The sequence below is a fragment of the Amia ocellicauda genome, chromosome 22 (genome assembly GCF_036373705.1).
Source record: "Amia ocellicauda isolate fAmiCal2 chromosome 22, fAmiCal2.hap1, whole genome shotgun sequence".
Lineage (NCBI taxonomy): Eukaryota > Metazoa > Chordata > Actinopteri > Amiiformes > Amiidae > Amia > Amia ocellicauda.
Window position 1 is genome coordinate 22762257 of NC_089871.1, and position 20378 is coordinate 22782634.

At 39.4% G+C, this 20378-nt stretch overlaps 9 non-coding genes across 9 annotated transcripts; all 9 read left to right on the forward strand.

Annotated features, from left to right (window-relative positions):
• The first annotated feature begins 1143 nt into the window (after positions 1-1143).
• Positions 1144-1226, forward strand: trnal-uaa (transfer RNA leucine (anticodon UAA)). Its single transcript has one exon. It is a non-coding gene; the product is annotated as a tRNA-Leu (tRNA).
• Positions 1227-3793: 2567 nt separating this feature from the next.
• trnas-uga (transfer RNA serine (anticodon UGA)) lies at positions 3794-3876 on the forward strand. The gene has a single exon. It is a non-coding gene; the product is annotated as a tRNA-Ser (tRNA).
• Positions 3877-5118: 1242 nt separating this feature from the next.
• trnal-uaa (transfer RNA leucine (anticodon UAA)) lies at positions 5119-5201 on the forward strand. Its single transcript has one exon. It is a non-coding gene; the product is annotated as a tRNA-Leu (tRNA).
• Positions 5202-7767: 2566 nt separating this feature from the next.
• Positions 7768-7850, forward strand: trnas-uga (transfer RNA serine (anticodon UGA)). The gene has a single exon. It is a non-coding gene; the product is annotated as a tRNA-Ser (tRNA).
• A 1245-nt stretch (positions 7851-9095) lies between these two features.
• Positions 9096-9178, forward strand: trnal-uaa (transfer RNA leucine (anticodon UAA)). Its single transcript has one exon. It is a non-coding gene; the product is annotated as a tRNA-Leu (tRNA).
• Positions 9179-11744: 2566 nt separating this feature from the next.
• On the forward strand, positions 11745-11827 carry trnas-uga (transfer RNA serine (anticodon UGA)). The gene has a single exon. It is a non-coding gene; the product is annotated as a tRNA-Ser (tRNA).
• A 1245-nt stretch (positions 11828-13072) lies between these two features.
• Positions 13073-13155, forward strand: trnal-uaa (transfer RNA leucine (anticodon UAA)). Its single transcript has one exon. It is a non-coding gene; the product is annotated as a tRNA-Leu (tRNA).
• A 2566-nt stretch (positions 13156-15721) lies between these two features.
• On the forward strand, positions 15722-15804 carry trnas-uga (transfer RNA serine (anticodon UGA)). The gene has a single exon. It is a non-coding gene; the product is annotated as a tRNA-Ser (tRNA).
• A 1202-nt stretch (positions 15805-17006) lies between these two features.
• Positions 17007-17089, forward strand: trnal-uaa (transfer RNA leucine (anticodon UAA)). Its single transcript has one exon. It is a non-coding gene; the product is annotated as a tRNA-Leu (tRNA).
• Positions 17090-20378: the final 3289 nt, after the last annotated feature.

Genomic DNA, 20378 nt, shown 5'->3' on the forward strand with positions numbered 1-20378 from the left:
ATCTTCTTTCCAGACTTGGAAGATAGCATGTGTTTGTTTCTTTCTCAACTGTGTGCAAGGCAGACCTGTTTCTGTTTGTGCCTTTTCATTGATGAGTTTTCATTACGGGGAAATAGCCAGCAACATCCTGGATGATGACGCAGAGTATACATACTCAAATATTATGAAGCAGTTGTTTTTAGCATGCATGCCAGAGCACATCTGCATCGACTCGAACACATATGCGTTTGAAATCAGTGAAAAGTACAGGCATGTAAATGCATTCTTACAATTGTTATTATGAACTGTTAGTAGTAATAACAATCGTAATAATAATATTCAGTTGACTTGCAGAGGCACGGCACTTTGTATTGACTTTAACATGATTTCAAATGATTTCCTTGAATAGGGAATAAACATATTAAATCAATATCACATAAGTGTGATACAGGGACAATGAACCAAACTATAGTGATTGCGTTGCTATATTGAGCAATTTATCTGAAGACATGGCTTTTGAAGGAAACCACCTTTCCCTGTGCTGTGTAGTTCTGTGGAGCATGTAGATAGTTGCGCTGCTTGCAAAATAGATGATATCTCTTAAATAGTTGTTTGGGAACTTCTGTGTCTCTCTACAACCAACACATCCTAGTGTGACTATGTAAAAAAGGCATCGACATTGAATCGTGTTTGTTACAGTACACAGCCACAACACAAGCCATACAATAGATAACTGTAGTGTTTCATAGAATATGGGAGGGAGCTGTGCTGCCCGAGAGAGGTGTGATTGATGAGTGCTTAAGGTGTTGGACTTCAAATCAGATGGGTTCATGGCTCTTCAGGTTCACATCCTGCAGAGGTTGCTCAGTCTCTTAATGTCTTTGCTTATGCTCACGGAAACCCTAACTTCTAAAGGACAATCGTATGCTTGTGTCACTATAAAGTGATGCTGCTGAGGATAATCTCGATGGAAAGGCTCTGGGTATCGTCTTCCAATCGATTGGATGCAGTTTGGAAAATAAGCATTGTGCTTTGTGGCAACATACAGAGTCGACATTACTATTACAACTAAACAAGGTCCGAGAACGTAGACGCAAACCTAAACAAAAACATTCAGTCCTTTACAACATCATGTCATGAAACGCCTTGTCATTTCCAAACAAGACCAGGATGGCCGAGTGGTAAAGGCGTTAGACTTAAGTTCTAATGGACATATGTCTGCGTGGGTTCGAACCCCACTCCTGGTAATGCTTTTTGCTCCATGGAAGGACAATACTATGTATTCACTTGAGAGTTCAGGCTGTGCCGCTGGGATGTGATGAGGGGAGTAGGGAACCTCTAGCAGAGCTTGAACTGTGTGATTGAGATGTAAGTCAGACATTAAGACAAACAACGAGGTTTCGAGTACATGCGTACATCTTTTTCCTCTGTGTTCATTAACGGGACCGATGCCGGAGTACTCCTTTAGGAAGCAGAGGTGGAAAGAGTACTGAAAAATCCTACTCAAGTAGAAGTACTGTTACTTTGATGACATTTTACTCAAGCACAAGTAAAAGTACTGGTATTAACACTAGAAACGCCAAGCCGGTCAATTTGACCAATGTGGTTATTAGAGTTTGAATTACTCTGTCTTCCTATACACACTGTGCCTACCTGTTCTTGGCTTTTCCTAAGTATATGTATTAAACATGTCTACAACGTTTTAACCGCATGAACACAAAAATAAAAAAGTCTTGAACACATTTACGTAGAATAGCCAGAATCGGGTAATTTTCACCGGCCATTTACAGACATAATAACTCAAATATAACGCATAATCCTGCCTTCCCTTTACAATACAGTCAGTCTGGCGCTCAAGAGGTGATCTCTACCTGTCTACAGTCTTTCATGTGCTTACAGGTGTTTTCTTAAAACTGTAGTGAGGATTGACTGGATACAGTGATTACCCCGCAAATAAACACGGATTCGAAACGGAGATTGAAGAGAGCTCTTTTTGGAAATGCCGTGTATGTAAACATGACTGATTCAGGGGGCATCAGTGATACTGGGAATGACAGTGATGATTCGTGGGTCTGTGCCAGTGTTGTGAAAACATCGCGAGTGAAACGCCCGGTCCAAATGGCACCGAGTGCTTTTACTCTACTGATCAATACGCGATTGCTACTGCACGTAGTACAGAGTGCAATAACGCAGGCACATCGCATTGAAAATAGCGATTCGTGGACATTATCAGTGGAGGAGTATTTATTGCAATGCTGTCCCGAGCTGTCAGGTATGCAGGCTAAATATATAGTAAATCGTTTATGGAAATACAACACTACTGTGAATGAAAGCAGTGTATGTTGAAAACTAGGTTTACACGATGTTGAATCCGTTTACTTTAGTGTACAATTATGTTTTGATAAATGCAATAGTTGTTTTTGAAGTATAAAATATTGCTTTTGAGCATTATTCCAATATTTACGTTTACACTTGTTTCATTCTCTTATTATATGCCGTTTTTGAGATTTTTGGCTTATTGTAGGCTATCTCGTTATTCATGTTTTGACAGCAGTGTGTGCGTTTAGAAAAATGTGCTTTGTTATTTATAGCAATAATATTAATGTTTTATGATCATATTTTCATTGAAATGCTACATTTGTGCTATGTAAATGTTGGATTTGATGTTCATGCATAAAACTTCTGAGTTTTATACGATAGTTTGCCTTTGATTGTCATTACACAGCTGTTAAAGAGCTGTCGGTTACAATGACCGGCTTTGGTGCTTGTAGGTAGTTCGAAATGTCGGCACGTCAAACTACTCAAGTAAATGTAAAAAGTAGAACGTTGAAAAACTACTCGGAGTACAACGTACGTCGTTATTGTAACACTGCCAGCCAGCCAGGAAATCAACAATAAGTCTATTAACAGTAAATTAACAATAAGGACTTTTGAAACACACTTTAATGGACTTGAAGTAGTTCTAGGTTTGTATGATCAGTTTTTCTGGAGTTGTCATGATTGAATTTTAAGGAATGTTAGAAACTTGCGATTCATCTATTGTGTATCAAAACGTGCGCATGTACATTAACAATACAAATAATAAAACAAATGTACACAATAAATTGTGTAAACTGGTGTATAAATCGGTATGCACATATCTTAGCAGACATAGACAATTATAAAACATAAAGAACCAGTTATTACAATAGCATGAAACTGAAATATTACATAGCCTATGATGCAACATGAAAGCGCTTTGAAATGGCTCCATTACAGCTGCGTGCATCAATGCAGTAAACGTGTTTTTCAACACTACAGTGCCCTATAATATAAAATAATTAGCAGTCATGATCAAACAGGTGACTGATCAAAGCATTGATCCAGAGACCTGGGTTTGCAACATGATCAAGATTGAATATCAAAGGAGAGTTAGGAACTTCCTAAGCCGGTCACAGGACAGGCAAACTGGAGTTATATCAGGTGCAAATCTGCCAAAAAATCCATAAAAAAATAGTGAAAATAAGATATGAATATATGATGTGAAGAAAAGGAATCAACATTTCAGGAATCAACTGATTTTAATTCAAATATTGAGTAGCATGTCAGAATGGAAATTCTTGAGAACAAATGTGAAATTCACATATATGGAGATATTCACTATCTGCTGTTGTTTTGTTTTAGCTGATACTTGAATACATTTCGGTTTGGGCAAGTCAAATAAATAAATAGATAAATCGCGACCCCAGACCCCAGTCTTAAATTTACTTTGACACTGGTGTCCTGGTGTCCTTTGTATTATAGCCCCACATACTGCAGCGTCTTACGGGAGGAGGCTGTGATGGCCGAGTGGTTAAGGCGTTGGACTTGAAATCCAATGGGGTCATCCCTGCGCAGGTTCAAATCCTGCGCACAGCGAAAGGCTTTTCAATCTGTGTCCATGTAACAGCAAGTGTCTCTGAGTGTCTTCAAGACAGCACACACATGAATCTAATGTGATCAAGGTGAGTGTCACTATTGATCTTCTTTCCAGACTTGGAAGATAGCATGTGTTTGTTTCTTTCTCAACTGTGTGCAAGGCAGACCTGTTTCTGTTTGTGCCTTTTCATTGATGAGTTTTCATTACGGGGAAATAGCCAGCAACATCCTGGATGATGACGCAGAGTATACATACTCAAATATTATGAAGCAGTTGTTTTTAGCATGCATGCCAGAGCACATCTGCATCGACTCGAACACATATGCGTTTGAAATCAGTGAAAAGTACAGGCATGTAAATGCATTCTTACAATTGTTATTATGAACTGTTAGTAGTAATAACAATCGTAATAATATTCAGTTGACTTGCAGAGGCACGGCACTTTGTATTGACTTTAACATGATTTCAAATGATTTCCTTGAATAGGGAATAAACATATTAAATCAATATCACATAAGTGTGATACAGGGACAATGAACCAAACTATAGTGATTGCGTTGCTATATTGAGCAATTTATCTGAAGACATGGCTTTTGAAGGAAACCACCTTTCCCTGTGCTGTGTAGTTCTGTGGAGCATGTAGATAGTTGCGCTGCTTGCAAAATAGATGATATCTCTTAAATAGTTGTTTGGGAACTTCTGTGTCTCTCTACAACCAACACATCCTAGTGTGACTATGTAAAAAAGGCATCGACATTGAATCGTGTTTGTTACAGTACACAGCCACAACACAAGCCATACAATAGATAACTGTAGTGTTTCATAGAATATGGGAGGGAGCTGTGCTGCCCGAGAGAGGTGTGATTGATGAGTGCTTAAGGTGTTGGACTTCAAATCAGATGGGTTCATGGCTCTTCAGGTTCACATCCTGCTGAGGTTGCTCAGTCTCTTAATGTCTTTGCTTATGCTCACGGAAACCCTAACTTCTAAAGGACAATCGTATGCTTGTGTCACTATAAAGTGATGCTGCTGAGGATAATCTCGATGGAAAGGCTCTGGGTATCGTCTTCCAATCGATTGGATGCAGTTTGGAAAATAAGCATTGTGCTTTGTGGCAACATACAGAGTCGACATTACTATTACAACTAAACAAGGTCCGAGAACGTAGACGCAAACCTAAACAAAAACATTCAGTCCTTTACCACATCATGTCATGAAACGCCTTGTCATTTCCAAACAAGACCAGGATGGCCGAGTGGTAAAGGCGTTAGACTTAAGTTCTAATGGACATATGTCTGCGTGGGTTCGAACCCCACTCCTGGTAATGCTTTTTGCTCCATGGAAGGACATTACTATGTATTCACTTGAGAGTTCAGGCTGTGCTGCTGGGATGTGATGAGGGGAGTAGGGAACCTCTAGCAGAGCTTGAACTGTGTGATTGAGATGTAAGTCAGACATTAAGACAAACAACGAGGTTTCGAGTACATGCGTACATCTTTTTCCTCTGTGTTCATTAACGGGACCGATGCCGGAGTACTCCTTTAGGAAGCAGAGGTGGAAAGAGTACTGAAAAATCCTACTCAAGTAGAAGTACTGTTACTTTGATGACATTTTACTCAAGCACAAGTAAAAGTACTGGTATTAACACTAGAAACGCCAAGCCGGTCAATTTGACCAATGTGGTTATTAGAGTTTGAATTACTCTGTCTTCCTATACACACTGTGCCTACCTGTTCTTGGCTTTTCCTAAGTATATGTATTAAACATGTCTACAACGTTTTAACCGCATGAACACAAAAATAAAAAAGTCTTGAACACATTTACGTAGAATAGCCAGAATCGGGTAATTTTCACCGGCCATTTACAGACATAATAACTCAAATATAACGCATAATCCTGCCTTCCCTTTACAATACAGTCAGTCTGGCGCTCAAGAGGTGATCTCTACCTGTCTACAGTCTTTCATGTGCTTACAGGTGTTTTCTTAAAACTGTAGTGAGGATTGACTGGATACAGTGATTACCCCGCAAATAAACACGGATTCGAAACGGAGATTGAAGAGAGCTCGTTTTGGAAATGCCGTGTATGTAAACATGACTGATTCAGGGGGCATCAGTGATACTGGGAATGACAGTGATGATTCGTGGGTCTGTGCCAGTGTTGTGAAAACATCGCGAGTGAAACGCCCGGTCCAAATGGCACCGAGTGCTTTTACTCTACTGATCAATACGCAATTGCTACTGCACGTAGTACAGAGTGCAATAACGCAGGCACATCGCATTGAAAATAGCGATTCGTGGACATTATCAGTGGAGGAGTATTTATTGCAATGCTGTCCCGAGCTGTCAGGTATGCAGGCTAAATATATAGTAAATCGTTTATGGAAATACAACACTACTGTGAATGAAAGCAGTGTATGTTGAAAACTAGGTTTACACGATGTTGAATCCGTTTACTTTAGTGTACAATTATGTTTTGATAAATGCAATAGTTGTTTTTGAAGTATAAAATATTGCTTTTGAGCATTATTCCAATATTTACGTTTACACTTGTTTCATTCTCTTATTATATGCCGTTTTTGAGATTTTTGGCTTATTGTAGGCTATCTCGTTATTCATGTTTTGACAGCAGTGTGTGCGTTTAGAAAAATGTGCTTTGTTATTTATAGCAATAATATTAATGTTTTATGATCATATTTTCATTGAAATGCTACATTTGTGCTATGTAAATGTTGGATTTGATGTTCATGCATAAAACTTCTGAGTTTATACGATGGTTTGCCTTTGATTGTCATTACACAGCTGTTAAAGAGCTGTCGGTTACAATGACCGGCTTTGGTGCTTGTAGGTAGTTCGAAATGTCGGCACGTCAAACTACTCAAGTAAATGTAAAAAGTAGAACGTTGAAAAACTACTCGGAGTACAACGTACGTCGTTATTGTAACACTGCCAGCCAGCCAGGAAATCAACAATAAGTCTATTAACAGTAAATTAACAATAAGGACTTTTGAAACACACTTTAATGGACTTGAAGTAGTTCTAGGTTTGTATGATCAGTTTTTCTGGAGTTGTCATGATTGAATTTTAAGGAATGTTAGAAACTTGCGATTCATCTATTGTGTATCAAAACGTGCGCATGTACATTAACAATACAAATAATAAAACAAATGTACACAATAAATTGTGTAAACTGGTGTATAAATCGGTATGCACATATCTTAGCAGACATAGACAATTATAAAACATAAAGAACCAGTTATTACAATAGCATGAAACTGAAATATTACATAGCCTATGATGCAACATGAAAGCGCTTTGAAATGGCTCCATTACAGCTGCGTGCATCAATGCAGTAAACGTGTTTTTCAACACTACAGTGCCCTATAATATAAAATAATTAGCAGTCATGATCAAACAGGTGACTGATCAAAGCATTGATCCAGAGACCTGGGTTTGCAACATGATCAAGATTGAATATCAAAGGAGAGTTAGGAACTTCCTAAGCCGGTCACAGGACAGGCAAACTGGAGTTATATCAGGTGCAAATCTGCCAAAAAATCCATAAAAAAATAGTGAAAATAAGATATGAATATATGATGTGAAGAAAAGGAATCAACATTTCAGGAATCAACTGATTTTAATTCAAATATTGAGTAGCATGTCAGAATGGAAATTCTTGAGAACAAATGTGAAATTCACATATATGGAGATATTCACTATCTGCTGTTGTTTTGTTTTAGCTGATACTTGAATACATTTCGGTTTGGGCAAGTCAAATAAATAAATAGATAAATCGCGACCCCAGACCCCAGTCTTAAATTTACTTTGACACTGGTGTCCTGGTGTCCTTTGTATTATAGCCCCACATACTGCAGTGTCTGACGGGAGGAGGCTGTGATGGCCGAGTGGTTAAGGCGTTGGACTTGAAATCCAATGGGGTCATCCCTGCGCAGGTTCAAATCCTGCGCACAGCGAAAGGCTTTTCAATCTGTGTCCATGTAACAGCAAGTGTCTCTGAGTGTCTTCAGGACAGCATACACATGAATCTAATGTGATCAAGGTGAGTGTCACTATTGATCTTCTTTCCAGACTTGGAAGATAGCATGTGTTTGTTTCTTTCTCAACTGTGTGCAAGGCAGACCTGTTTCTGTTTGTGCCTTTTCATTGATGAGTTTTCATTACGGGGAAATAGCCAGCAACATCCTGGATGATGACGCAGAGTATACATACTCAAACATTATGAAGCATTTGTTTTTAGCATGCATGCCAGAGCACATCTGCATCGACTCGAACACATATGCGTTTGAAATCAGTGAAAAGTACAGGCATGTAAATGCATTCTTACAATTGTTATTATGAACTGTTAGTAGTAATAACAATCGTAATAATAATATTCAGTTGACTTGCAGAGGCACGGCACTTTGTATTGACTTTAACATGATTTCAAATGATTTCCTTGAATAGGGAATAAACATATTAAATCAATATCACATAAGTGTGATACAGGGACAATGAACCAAACTATAGTGATTGCGTTGCTATATTGAGCAATTTATCTGAAGACATGGCTTTTGAAGTAAACCACCTTTCCCTGTGCTGTGTAGTTCTGTGGAGCATGTAGATAGTTGCGCTGCTTGCAAAATAGATGATATCTCTTAAATAGTTGTTTGGGAACTTCTGTGTCTCTCTACAACCAACACATCCTAGTGTGACTATGTAAAAAAGGCATCGACATTGAATCGTGTTTGTTACAGTACACAGCCACAACACAAGCCATACAATAGATAACTGTAGTGTTTCATAGAATATGGGAGGGAGCTGTGCTGCCCGAGAGAGGTGTGATTGATGAGTGCTTAAGGTGTTGGACTTCAAATCAGATGGGTTCATGGCTCTTCAGGTTCACATCCTGCTGAGGTTGCTCAGTCTCTTAATGTCTTTGCTTATGCTCACGGAAACCCTAACTTCTAAAGGACAATCGTATGCTTGTGTCACTATAAAGTGATGCTGCGGAGGATAATCTCGATGGAAAGGCTCTGGGTATCGTCTTCCAATCGATTGGATGCAGTTTGGAAAATAAGCATTGTGCTTTGTGGCAACATACAGAGTCGACATTACTATTACAACTAAACAAGGTCCGAGAACGTAGACGCAAACCTAAACAAAAACATTCAGTCCTTTACAACATCATGTCATGAAACGCCTTGTCATTTCCAAACAAGACCAGGATGGCCGAGTGGTAAAGGCGTTAGACTTAAGTTCTAATGGACATATGTCTGCGTGGGTTCGAACCCCACTCCTGGTAATGCTTTTTGCTCCATGGAAGGACAATACTATGTATTCACTTGAGAGTTCAGGCTGTGCCGCTGGGATGTGATGAGGGGAGTAGGGAACCTCTAGCAGAGCTTGAACTGTGTGATTGAGATGTAAGTCAGACATTAAGACAAACAACGAGGTTTCGAGTACATGCGTACATCTTTTTCCTCTGTGTTCATTAACGGGACCGATGCCGGAGTACTCCTTTAGGAAGCAGAGGTGGAAAGAGTACTGAAAAATCCTACTCAAGTAGAAGTACTGTTACTTTGATGACATTTTACTCAAGCACAAGTAAAAGTACTGGTATTAACACTAGAAACGCCAAGCCGGTCAATTTGACCAATGTGGTTATTAGAGTTTGAATTACTCTGTCTTCCTATACACACTGTGCCTACCTGTTCTTGGCTTTTCCTAAGTATATGTATTAAACATGTCTACAACGTTTTAACCGCATGAACACAAAAATAAAAAAGTCTTGAACACATTTACGTAGAATAGCCAGAATCGGGTAATTTTCACCGGCCATTTACAGACATAATAACTCAAATATAACGCATAATCCTGCCTTACCTTTACAATACAGTCAGTCTGGCGCTCAAGAGGTGATCTCTACCTGTCTACAGTCTTTCATGTGCTTACAGGTGTTTTCTTAAAACTGTAGTGAGGATTGACTGGATACAGTGATTACCCCGCAAATAAACACGGATTCGAAACGGAGATTGAAGAGAGCTCGTTTTGGAAATGCCGTGTATGTAAACATGACTGATTCAGGGGGCATCAGTGATACTGGGAATGACAGTGATGATTCGTGGGTCTGTGCCAGTGTTGTGAAAACATCGCGAGTGAAACGCCCGGTCCAAATGGCACCGAGTGCTTTTACTCTACTGATCAATACGCGATTGCTACTGCACGTAGTACAGAGTGCAATAACGCAGGCACATCGCATTGAAAATAGCGATTCGTGGACATTATCAGTGGAGGAGTATTTATTGCAATGCTGTCCCGAGCTGTCAGGTATGCAGGCTAAATATATAGTAAATCGTTTATGGAAATACAACACTACTGTGAATGAAAGCAGTGTATGTTGAAAACTAGGTTTACACGATGTTGAATCCGTTTACTTTAGTGTACAATTATGTTTTGATAAATGCAATAGTTGTTTTTGAAGTATAAAATATTGCTTTTGAGCATTATTCCAATATTTACGTTTACACTTGTTTCATTCTCTTATTATATGCCGTTTTTGAGATTTTTGGCTTATTGTAGGCTATCTCGTTATTCATGTTTTGACAGCAGTGTGTGCGTTTAGAAAAATGTGCTTTGTTATTTATAGCAATAATATTAATGTTTTATGATCATATTTTCATTGAAATGCTACATTTGTGCTATGTAAATGTTGGATTTGATGTTCATGCATAAAACGTCTGAGTTTATACGATGGTTTGCCTTTGATTGTCATTACACAGCTGTTAAAGAGCTGTCGGTTACAATGACCGGCTTTGGTGCTTGTAGGTAGTTCGAAATGTCGGCACGTCAAACTACTCAAGTAAATGTAAAAAGTAGAACGTTGAAAAACTACTCGGAGTACAACGTACGTCGTTATTGTAACACTGCCAGCCAGCCAGGAAATCAACAATAAGTCTATTAACAGTAAATTAACAATAAGGACTTTTGAAACACACTTTAATGGACTTGAAGTAGTTCTAGGTTTGTATGATCAGTTTTTCTGGAGTTGTCATGATTGAATTTTAAGGAATGTTAGAAACTTGCGATTCATCTATTGTGTATCAAAACGTGCGCATGTACATTAACAATACAAATAATAAAACAAATGTACACAATAAATTGTGTAAACTGGTGTATAAATCGGTATGCACATATCTTAGCAGACATAGACAATTATAAAACATAAAGAACCAGTTATTACAATAGCATGAAACTGAAATATTACATAGCCTATGATGCAACATGAAAGCGCTTTGAAATGGCTCCATTACAGCTGCGTGCATCAATGCAGTAAACGTGTTTTTCAACACTACAGTGCCCTATAATATAAAATAATTAGCAGTCATGATCAAACAGGTGACTGATCAAAGCATTGATCCAGAGACCTGGGTTTGCAACATGATCAAGATTGAATATCAAAGGAGAGTTAGGAACTTCCTAAGCCGGTCACAGGACAGGCAAACTGGAGTTATATCAGGTGCAAATCTGCCAAAAAATCCATAAAAAAATAGTGAAAATAAGATATGAATATATGATGTGAAGAAAAGGAATCAACATTTCAGGAATCAACTGATTTTAATTCAAATATTGAGTAGCATGTCAGAATGGAAATTCTTGAGAACAAATGTGAAATTCACATATATGGAGATATTCACTATCTGCTGTTGTTTTGTTTTAGCTGATACTTGAATACATTTCGGTTTGGGCAAGTCAAATAAATAAATAGATAAATCGCGACCCCAGACCCCAGTCTTAAATTTACTTTGACACTGGTGTCCTGGTGTCCTTTGTATTATAGCCCCACATACTGCAGCGTCTGACGGGAGGAGGCTGTGATGGCCGAGTGGTTAAGGCGTTGGACTTGAAATCCAATGGGGTCATCCCTGCGCAGGTTCAAATCCTGCGCACAGCGAAAGGCTTTTCAATCTGTTTCCATGTAACAGCAAGTGTCTCTGAGTGTCTTCAAGACAGCACACACATGAATCTAATGTGATCAAGGTGAGGGTCACTATTGATCCTCTTTCCAGACTTGGAAGATAGCATGTGTTTGTTTCTTTCTCAACTGTGTGCAAGGCAGACCTGTTTCTGTTTGTGCCTTTTCATTGATGAGTTTTCATTACGGGGAAATAGCCAGCAACATCCTGGATGATGACGCAGAGTATACATACTCAAATATTATGAAGCAGTTGTTTTTAGCATGCATGCCAGAGCACATCTGCATCGACTCGAACACATATGCGTTTGAAATCAGTGAAAAGTACAGGCATGTAAATGCATTCTTACAATTGTTATTATGAACTGTTAGTAGTAATAACAATCGTAATAATAATATTCAGTTGACTTGCAGAGGCACGGCACTTTGTATTGACTTTAACATGATTTCAAATGATTTCCTTGAATAGGGAATAAACATATTAAATCAATATCACATAAGTGTGATACAGGGACAATGAACCAAACTATAGTGATTGCGTTGCTATATTGAGCAATTTATCTGAAGACATGGCTTTTGAAGGAAACCACCTTTCCCTGTGCTGTGTAGTTCTGTGGAGCATGTAGATAGTTGCGCTGCTTGCAAAATAGATGATATCTCTTAAATAGTTGTTTGGGAACTTCTGTGTCTCTCTACAACCAACACATCCTAGTGTGACTATGTAAAAAAGGCATCGACATTGAATCGTGTTTGTTACAGTACACAGCCACAACACAAGCCATACAATAGATAACTGTAGTGTTTCATAGAATATGGGAGGGAGCTGTGCTGCCCGAGAGAGGTGTGATTGATGAGTGCTTAAGGTGTTGGACTTCAAATCAGATGGGTTCATGGCTCTTCAGGTTCACATCCTGCTGAGGTTGCTCAGTCTCTTAATGTCTTTGCTTATGCTCACGGAAACCCTAACTTCTAAAGGACAATCGTATGCTTGTGTCACTATAAAGTGATGCTGCTGAGGATAATCTCGATGGAAAGGCTCTGGGTATCGTCTTCCAATCGATTGGATGCAGTTTGGAAAATAAGCATTGTGCTTTGTGGCAACATACAGAGTCGACATTACTATTACAACTAAACAAGGTCCGAGAACGTAGACGCAAACCTAAACAAAAACATTCAGTCCTTTACAACATCATGTCATGAAACGCCTTGTCATTTCCAAACAAGACCAGGATGGCCGAGTGGTAAAGGCATTAGACTTAAGTTCTAATGGACATATGTCTGCGTGGGTTCGAGCCCCACTCCTGGTAATGCTTTTTGCTCCATGGAAGGACAATACTATGTATTCACTTGAGAGTTCAGGCTGTGCCGCTGGGATGTGATGAGGTGAGTAGGGAACCTCTAGCAGAGCTTGAACTGTGTGATTGAGATGTAAGTCAGACATTAAGACAAACAACGAGGTTTCGAGTACATGCGTACATCTTTTTCCTCTGTGTTCATTAACGGGACCGATGCCGGAGTACTCCTTTAGGAAGCAGAGGTGGAAAGAGTACTGAAAAATCCTACTCAAGTAGAAGTACTGTTACTTTGATGACATTTTACTCAAGCACAAGTAAAAGTACTGGTATTAACACTAGAAACGCCAAGCCGGTCAATTTGACCAATGTGGTTATTAGAGTTTGAATTACTCTGTCTTCCTATACACACTGTGCCTACCTGTTCTTGGCTTTTCCTAAGTATATGTATTAAACATGTCTACAACGTTTTAACCGCATGAACACAAAAATAAAAAAGTCTTGAACACATTTACGTAGAATAGCCAGAATCGGGTAATTTTCACCGGCCATTTACAGACATAATAACTCAAATATAACGCATAATCCTGCCTTCCCTTTACAATACAGTCAGTCTGGCGCTCAAGAGGTGATCTCTACCTGTCTACAGTCTTTCATGTGCTTACAGGTGTTTTCTTAAAACTGTAGTGAGGATTGACTGGATACAGTGATTACCCCGCAAATAAACACGGATTCGAAACGGAGATTGAAGAGAGCTCTTTTTGGAAATGCCGTGTATGTAAACATGACTGATTCAGGGGGCATCAGTGATACTGGGAATGACAGTGATGATTCGTGGGTCTGTGCCAGTGTTGTGAAAACATCGCGAGTGAAACGCCCGGTCCAAATGGCACCGAGTGCTTTTACTCTACTGATCAATACGCGATTGCTACTGCACGTAGTACAGAGTGCAATAACGCAGGCACATCGCATTGAAAATAGCGATTCGTGGACATTATCAGTGGAGGAGTATTTATTGCAATGCTGTCCCGAGCTGTCAGGTATGCAGGCTAAATATATAGTAAATCGTTTATGGAAATACAACACTACTGTGAATGAAAGCAGTGTATGTTGAAAACTAGGTTTACACGATGTTGAATCCGTTTACTTTAGTGTACAATTATGTTTTGATAAATGCAATAGTTGTTTTTGAAGTATAAAATATTGCTTTTGAGCATTATTCCAATATTTACGTTTACACTTGTTTCATTCTCTTATTATATGCCGTTTTTGAGATTTTTGGCTTATTGTAGGCTATCTCGTTATTCATGTTTTGACAGCAGTGTGTGCGTTTAGAAAAATGTGCTTTGTTATTTATAGCAATAATATTAATGTTTTATGATCATATTTTCATTGAAATGCTACATTTGTGCTATGTAAATGTTGGATTTGATGTTCATGCATAAAACGTCTGAGTTTATACGATGGTTTGCCTTTGATTGTCATTACACAGCTGTTAAAGAGCTGTCGGTTACAATGACCGGCTTTGGTGCTTGTAGGTAGTTCGAAATGTCGGCACGTCAAACTACTCAAGTAAATGTAAAAAGTAGAACGTTGAAAAACTACTCGGAGTACAACGTACGTCGTTATTGTAACACTGCCAGCCAGCCAGGAAATCAACAATAAGTCTATTAACAGTAAATTAACAATAAGGACTTTTGAAACACACTTTAATGGACTTGAAGTAGTTCTAGGTTTGTATGATCAGTTTTTCTGGAGTTGTCATGATTGAATTTTAAGGAATGTTAGAAACTTGCGATTCATCTATTGTGTATCAAAACGTGCGCATGTACATTAACAATACAAATAATAAAACAAATGTACACAATAAATTGTGTAAACTGGTGTATAAATCGGTATGCACATATCTTAGCAGACATAGACAATTATAAAACATAAAGAACCAGTTATTACAATAGCATGAAACTGAAATATTACATAGCCTATGATGCAACATGAAAGCGCTTTGAAATGGCTCCATTACAGCTGCGTGCATCAATGCAGTAAACGTGTTTTTCAACACTACAGTGCCCTATAATATAAAATAATTAGCAGTCATGATCAAACAGGTGACTGATCAAAGCATTGATCCAGAGACCTGGGTTTGCAACATGATCAAGATTGAATATCAAAGGAGAGTTAGGAACTTCCTAAGCCGGTCACAGGACAGGCAAACTGGAGTTATATCAGGTGCAAATCTGCCAAAAAATCCATAAAAAAATAGTGAAAATAAGATATGAATATATGATGTGAAGAAAAGGAATCAACATTTCAGGAATCAACTGATTTTAATTCAAATATTGAGTAGCATGTCAGAATGGAAATTCTTGAGAACAAATGTGAAATTCACATATATGGAGATATTCACTATCTGCTGTTGTTTTGTTTTAGCTGATACTTGAATACATTTCGGTTTGGGCAAGTCAAATAAATAAATAGATAAATCGCGACCCCAGACCCCAGTCTTAAATTTACTTTGACACTGGTGTCCTGGTGTCCTTTGTATTATAGCCCCACATACTGCAGCGTCTGACGGGAGGAGGCTGTGATGGCCGAGTGGTTAAGGCGTTGGACTTGAAATCCAATGGGGTCATCCCTGTGCAGGTTCAAATCCTGCGCACAGCGAAAGGCTTCAGGACAGCACACACATGAATCTAATGTGATCAAGGTGAGTGTCACTATTGATCTTCTTTCCAGACTTGGAAGATAGCATGTGTTTGTTTCTTTCTCAACTGTGTGCAAGGCAGACCTGTTTCTGTTTGTGCCTTTTCATTGATGAGTTTTCATTACGGGGAAATAGCCAGCAACATCCTGGATGATGACGCAGAGTATACATACTCAAACATTATGAAGCAGTTGTTTTTAGCATGCATGCCAGAGCACATCTGCATCGACTCGAACACATATGCGTTTGAAATCAGTGAAAAGTACAGGCATGTAAATGCATTCTTACAATTGTTATTATGAACTGTTAGTAGTAATAACAATCGTAATAATAATATTCAGTTGACTTGCAGAGGCACGGCACTTTGTATTGACTTTAACATGATTTCAAATGATTTCCTTGAATAGGGAATAAACATATTAAATCAATATCACATAAGTGCGATACAGGGACAATGAACCAAACTATTGTGATTGCGTTGCTATATTGAGCAATTTATCTGAAGACATGGCTTTTGAAGGCAACCACCTTTCCCTGTGCTGTGTAGTTCTGTGGAGCATGTAGATAGTTGCGCTGCTTGCAAAATAGATGATATCTCTTAAATAGTTGTTTGGGAACTTCTGTGTCTCTCTACAACCAACACATCCTAGTGTGACTATGTAAAAAAGGCATCGACATTGAATCGTGTTTGTTACAGTACACAGCCACAACACAAGCCATACAATAGATAACTGTAGTGTTTCATAGAATATGGGAGGGAGCTGTGCTGCCCGAGAGAGGTGTGATTGATGAGTGCTTAAGGTGTTGGACTTCAAATCAGATGGGTTCATGGCTCTTCAGGTTCACATCCTGCTGAGGTTGCTCAGTCTCTTAATGTCTTTGCTTATGCTCACGGAAACCCTAACTTCTAAAGGACAATCGTATGCTTGTGTCACTATAAAGTGATGCTGCTGAGGATAATCTCGATGGAAAGGCTCTGGGTATCGTCTTCCAATCGATTGGATGCAGTTTGGAAAATAAGCATTGTGCTTTGTGGCAACATACAGAGTCGACATTACTATTACAACTAAACAAGGTCCGAGAACGTAGACGCAAACCTAAACAAAAACATTCAGTCCTTTACAACATCATGTCATGAAACGCCTTGTCATTTCCAAACAAGACCAGGATGGCCGAGTGGTAAAGGCGTTAGACTTAAGTTGTAATGGACATATGTCTGCGTGGGTTCGAACCCCACTCCTGGTAATGCTTTTTGCTCCATGGAAGGACAATACTATGTATTCACTTGAGAGTTCAGGCTGTGCCGCTGGGATGTGATGAGGGGAGTAGGGAACCTCTAGCAGAGCTTGAACTGTGTGATTGAGATGTAAGTCAGACATTAAGACAAACAACGAGGTTTCGAGTACATGCGTACATCTTTTTCCTCTGTGTTCATTAACGGGACCGATGCCGGAGTACTCCTTTAGGAAGCAGAGGTGGAAAGAGTACTGAAAAATCCTACTCAAGTAGAAGTACTGTTACTTTGATGACATTTTACTCAAGCACAAGTAAAAGTACTGGTATTAACACTAGAAACGCCAAGTCGGTCAATTTGACCAATGTGGTTATTAGAGTTTGAATTACTCTGTCTTCCTATTCACACTGTGCCTACCTGTTCTTGGCTTTTCCTAAGTATATGTATTAAACATGTCTACAACGTTTTAACCGCATGAACTCAAAAATAAAAAAGTCTTGAACACATTTACGTAGAATAGCCAGAATCGGGTAATTTTCACCGGCCATTTACAGACATAATAACTCAAATATAACGCATAATCCTGCCTTCCCTTTACAATACAGAGTGTCAGTCTGGCACTCAAGAGGTGATCTCTACCTGTCTACAGTCTTTCATGTGCTTACAGGTGTTTTCTTAAAACTGTAGTGAGGATTGACTGGATACAGTGATTACCCCGCAAATAAACACGGATTCGAAACGGAGATTGAAGAGAGCTCGTTTTGGAAATGCCGTGTATGTAAACATGACTGATTCAGGGGGCATCAGTGATACTGGGAATGACAGTGATGATTCGTGGGTCTGTGCCAGTGTTGTGAAAACATCGCGAGTGAAACGCCCGGTCCAAATGGCACCGAGTGCTTTTACTCTACTGATCAATACGCGATTGCTACTGCACGTAGTACAGAGTGCAATAACGCAGGCACATCGCATTGAAAATAGCGATTCGTGGATATTATCCATGGAGGAGTATTTATTGCAATGCTGTCCCGAGCTGTCAGGTATGCAGGCTAAATATATAGTAAATCGTTTATGGAAATACAACACTACTGTGAATGAAAGCAGTGTATGTTGAAAACTAGGTTTACACGATGTTGAATCCATTTACTTTAGTGTACAATTATGTTTTGATAAATGCAATAGTTGTTTTTGAAGTATAAAATATTGCTTTTGAGCATTATTCCAATATTTACGTTTACACTTGTTTCATTCTCTTATTATATGCCGTTTTTGAGATTTTTGGCTTATTGTAGGCTATCTCGTTATTCATGTTTTGACAGCAGTGTGTGCGTTTAGAAAAATGTGCTTTGTTATTTATAGCAATAATATTAATGTTTTATGATCATATTTTCATTGAAATGCTACATTTGTGCTATGTAAATGTTGGATTTGATGTTCATGCATAAAACTTCTGAGTTTTATACGATAGTTTGCCTTTGATTGTCATTACACAGCTGTTAAAGAGCTGTCGGTTACAATGACCGGCTTTGGTGCTTGTAGGTAGTTCGAAATGTCGGCACGTCAAACTACTCAAGTAAATGTAAAAAGTAGAACGTTGAAAAACTACTCGGAGTACAACGTACGTAGTTACTTTTAACAAAGCGATGTCACATGCTCTCCAAGCAGACACTTACACTAAATTATAGTGTAAGTGTAATTTATATTTATATATTTATGTTCTCAATCGTGGCCAGAGTACACAGATTTGTAACAATAAGGTATCGGTTCTATTAATTTTAAAATAAATGGTATTGTTGTTAGTAGATAGTAGGGTTTTTTGGGCGCGGCCTATTTTGTTATGACGTATGCCCTAAGCTTATTAATATTCCTACGTCATAATTGGGGGGCGTGATTTTAGGTAGAGTTATTTCCTTAATTATTCCTACGTCATATCCGTCAGAAAGTGTACACCCATAAAACCCTGAACAACAAGGCCACCCCTAAAGACCCCCACCCCTCTGAAGGCAACGCCCCGAAACTCTCCTCTCTATTTAAGAACCCGCGCTGCTTTTAGGCAATACCTCTTTAATTCTCAGCATCTGAAACATCCCGCTTCTTCAACATGTCCAGCGACATCAACATGAAACCCCGCAAGAAACATTCCCGGGCAAGGGTTCCTGTACTCACCAATTTGAAGATTGAGCGCTCCTGGGTGTTGTTCTGGGGGGGTCAACGGGGTTACCGCTTTAAAAGGGATCCCAGCTATGTTGGAGTGGAGCTTTTTGCTTTGGGAGAGAAGGAGGGTACGTTGGAACCTTTTGAGACGGTGATTGAATACTCTTATGAGGACTGGTTGAAGGTGATGGCATGGAGAGACCTGGGGCTTGTGGATAAGACTCTAGAAGGCTTGCAAGAGGTTCCAAGAGAAGGCGAAACGGAGTCTCCGACTTAGAGTTTTGAAAGGTGTGAATGGGAAAGCTTGCAGAACTACGGTACAGTGGTGAAGAGTCTATCTCTAACTACAGATCGTAAGGTTTTGTTTAGCAGTACCCTGATTACAAACCCTATTGAAGGGGTTGTGGAGGATCCAGAAAAACAGGTTACTGAAATTATGTTTGACGCCGTGGACTGGCCTTTCTTGAAAGAGGTCATAAACTGTATAAATGATGGTTTTGACATCTTGACCAAATGTTCACAACTGGATTCGGTTAGAAGGAGAATATGCTGGATTATGTATTATATATCCCCCTTGAATGATGACGACGATGATAAAACAGACGACCTGTGGGGGGTTGGAGGGGGGTCTGATGGCTCAGGGGCTACTCTCTTCTAAGAGGGCGGTGTGTCGTGACGTAGTGAAGAGATAGGATAAAAGGCGCAACAATTCATTCATGGTTTAAAATTAAAGAGAATGTCTTACCCGAAAGCTGCGGACGTCGACAGGCTCTACAGGCCTCTTCAAACCCGGGATCACCCCTGGTTCTATTCCCCAGATTTTGTATACACTCCGGAACCCTCTGACTGCGGTTACCCTCCATGACCTCAGGCCCCGGTCCCTCAGGACGAAACAACATGCGGGGCGATGGATGTCCAAATGAGTCTCGGGGATCCCCAGCCTCTGGAGCTCATGGAGGGCCTCGATTTTGCCGAACTGTCTACCGTCTGGGCGTCTCAGGAGGGGGTCAGTCCAATGGATGTAGAAACACCCCACAAACCACCAGGCGACCCAATGAGCATCGGACTGTCTCGGGGGCGTGATGAAGACGCAGGATTTATGCCCGGGGTATGTGACCAAGTAAGCAGAGTGGTTAAAAGCACCCT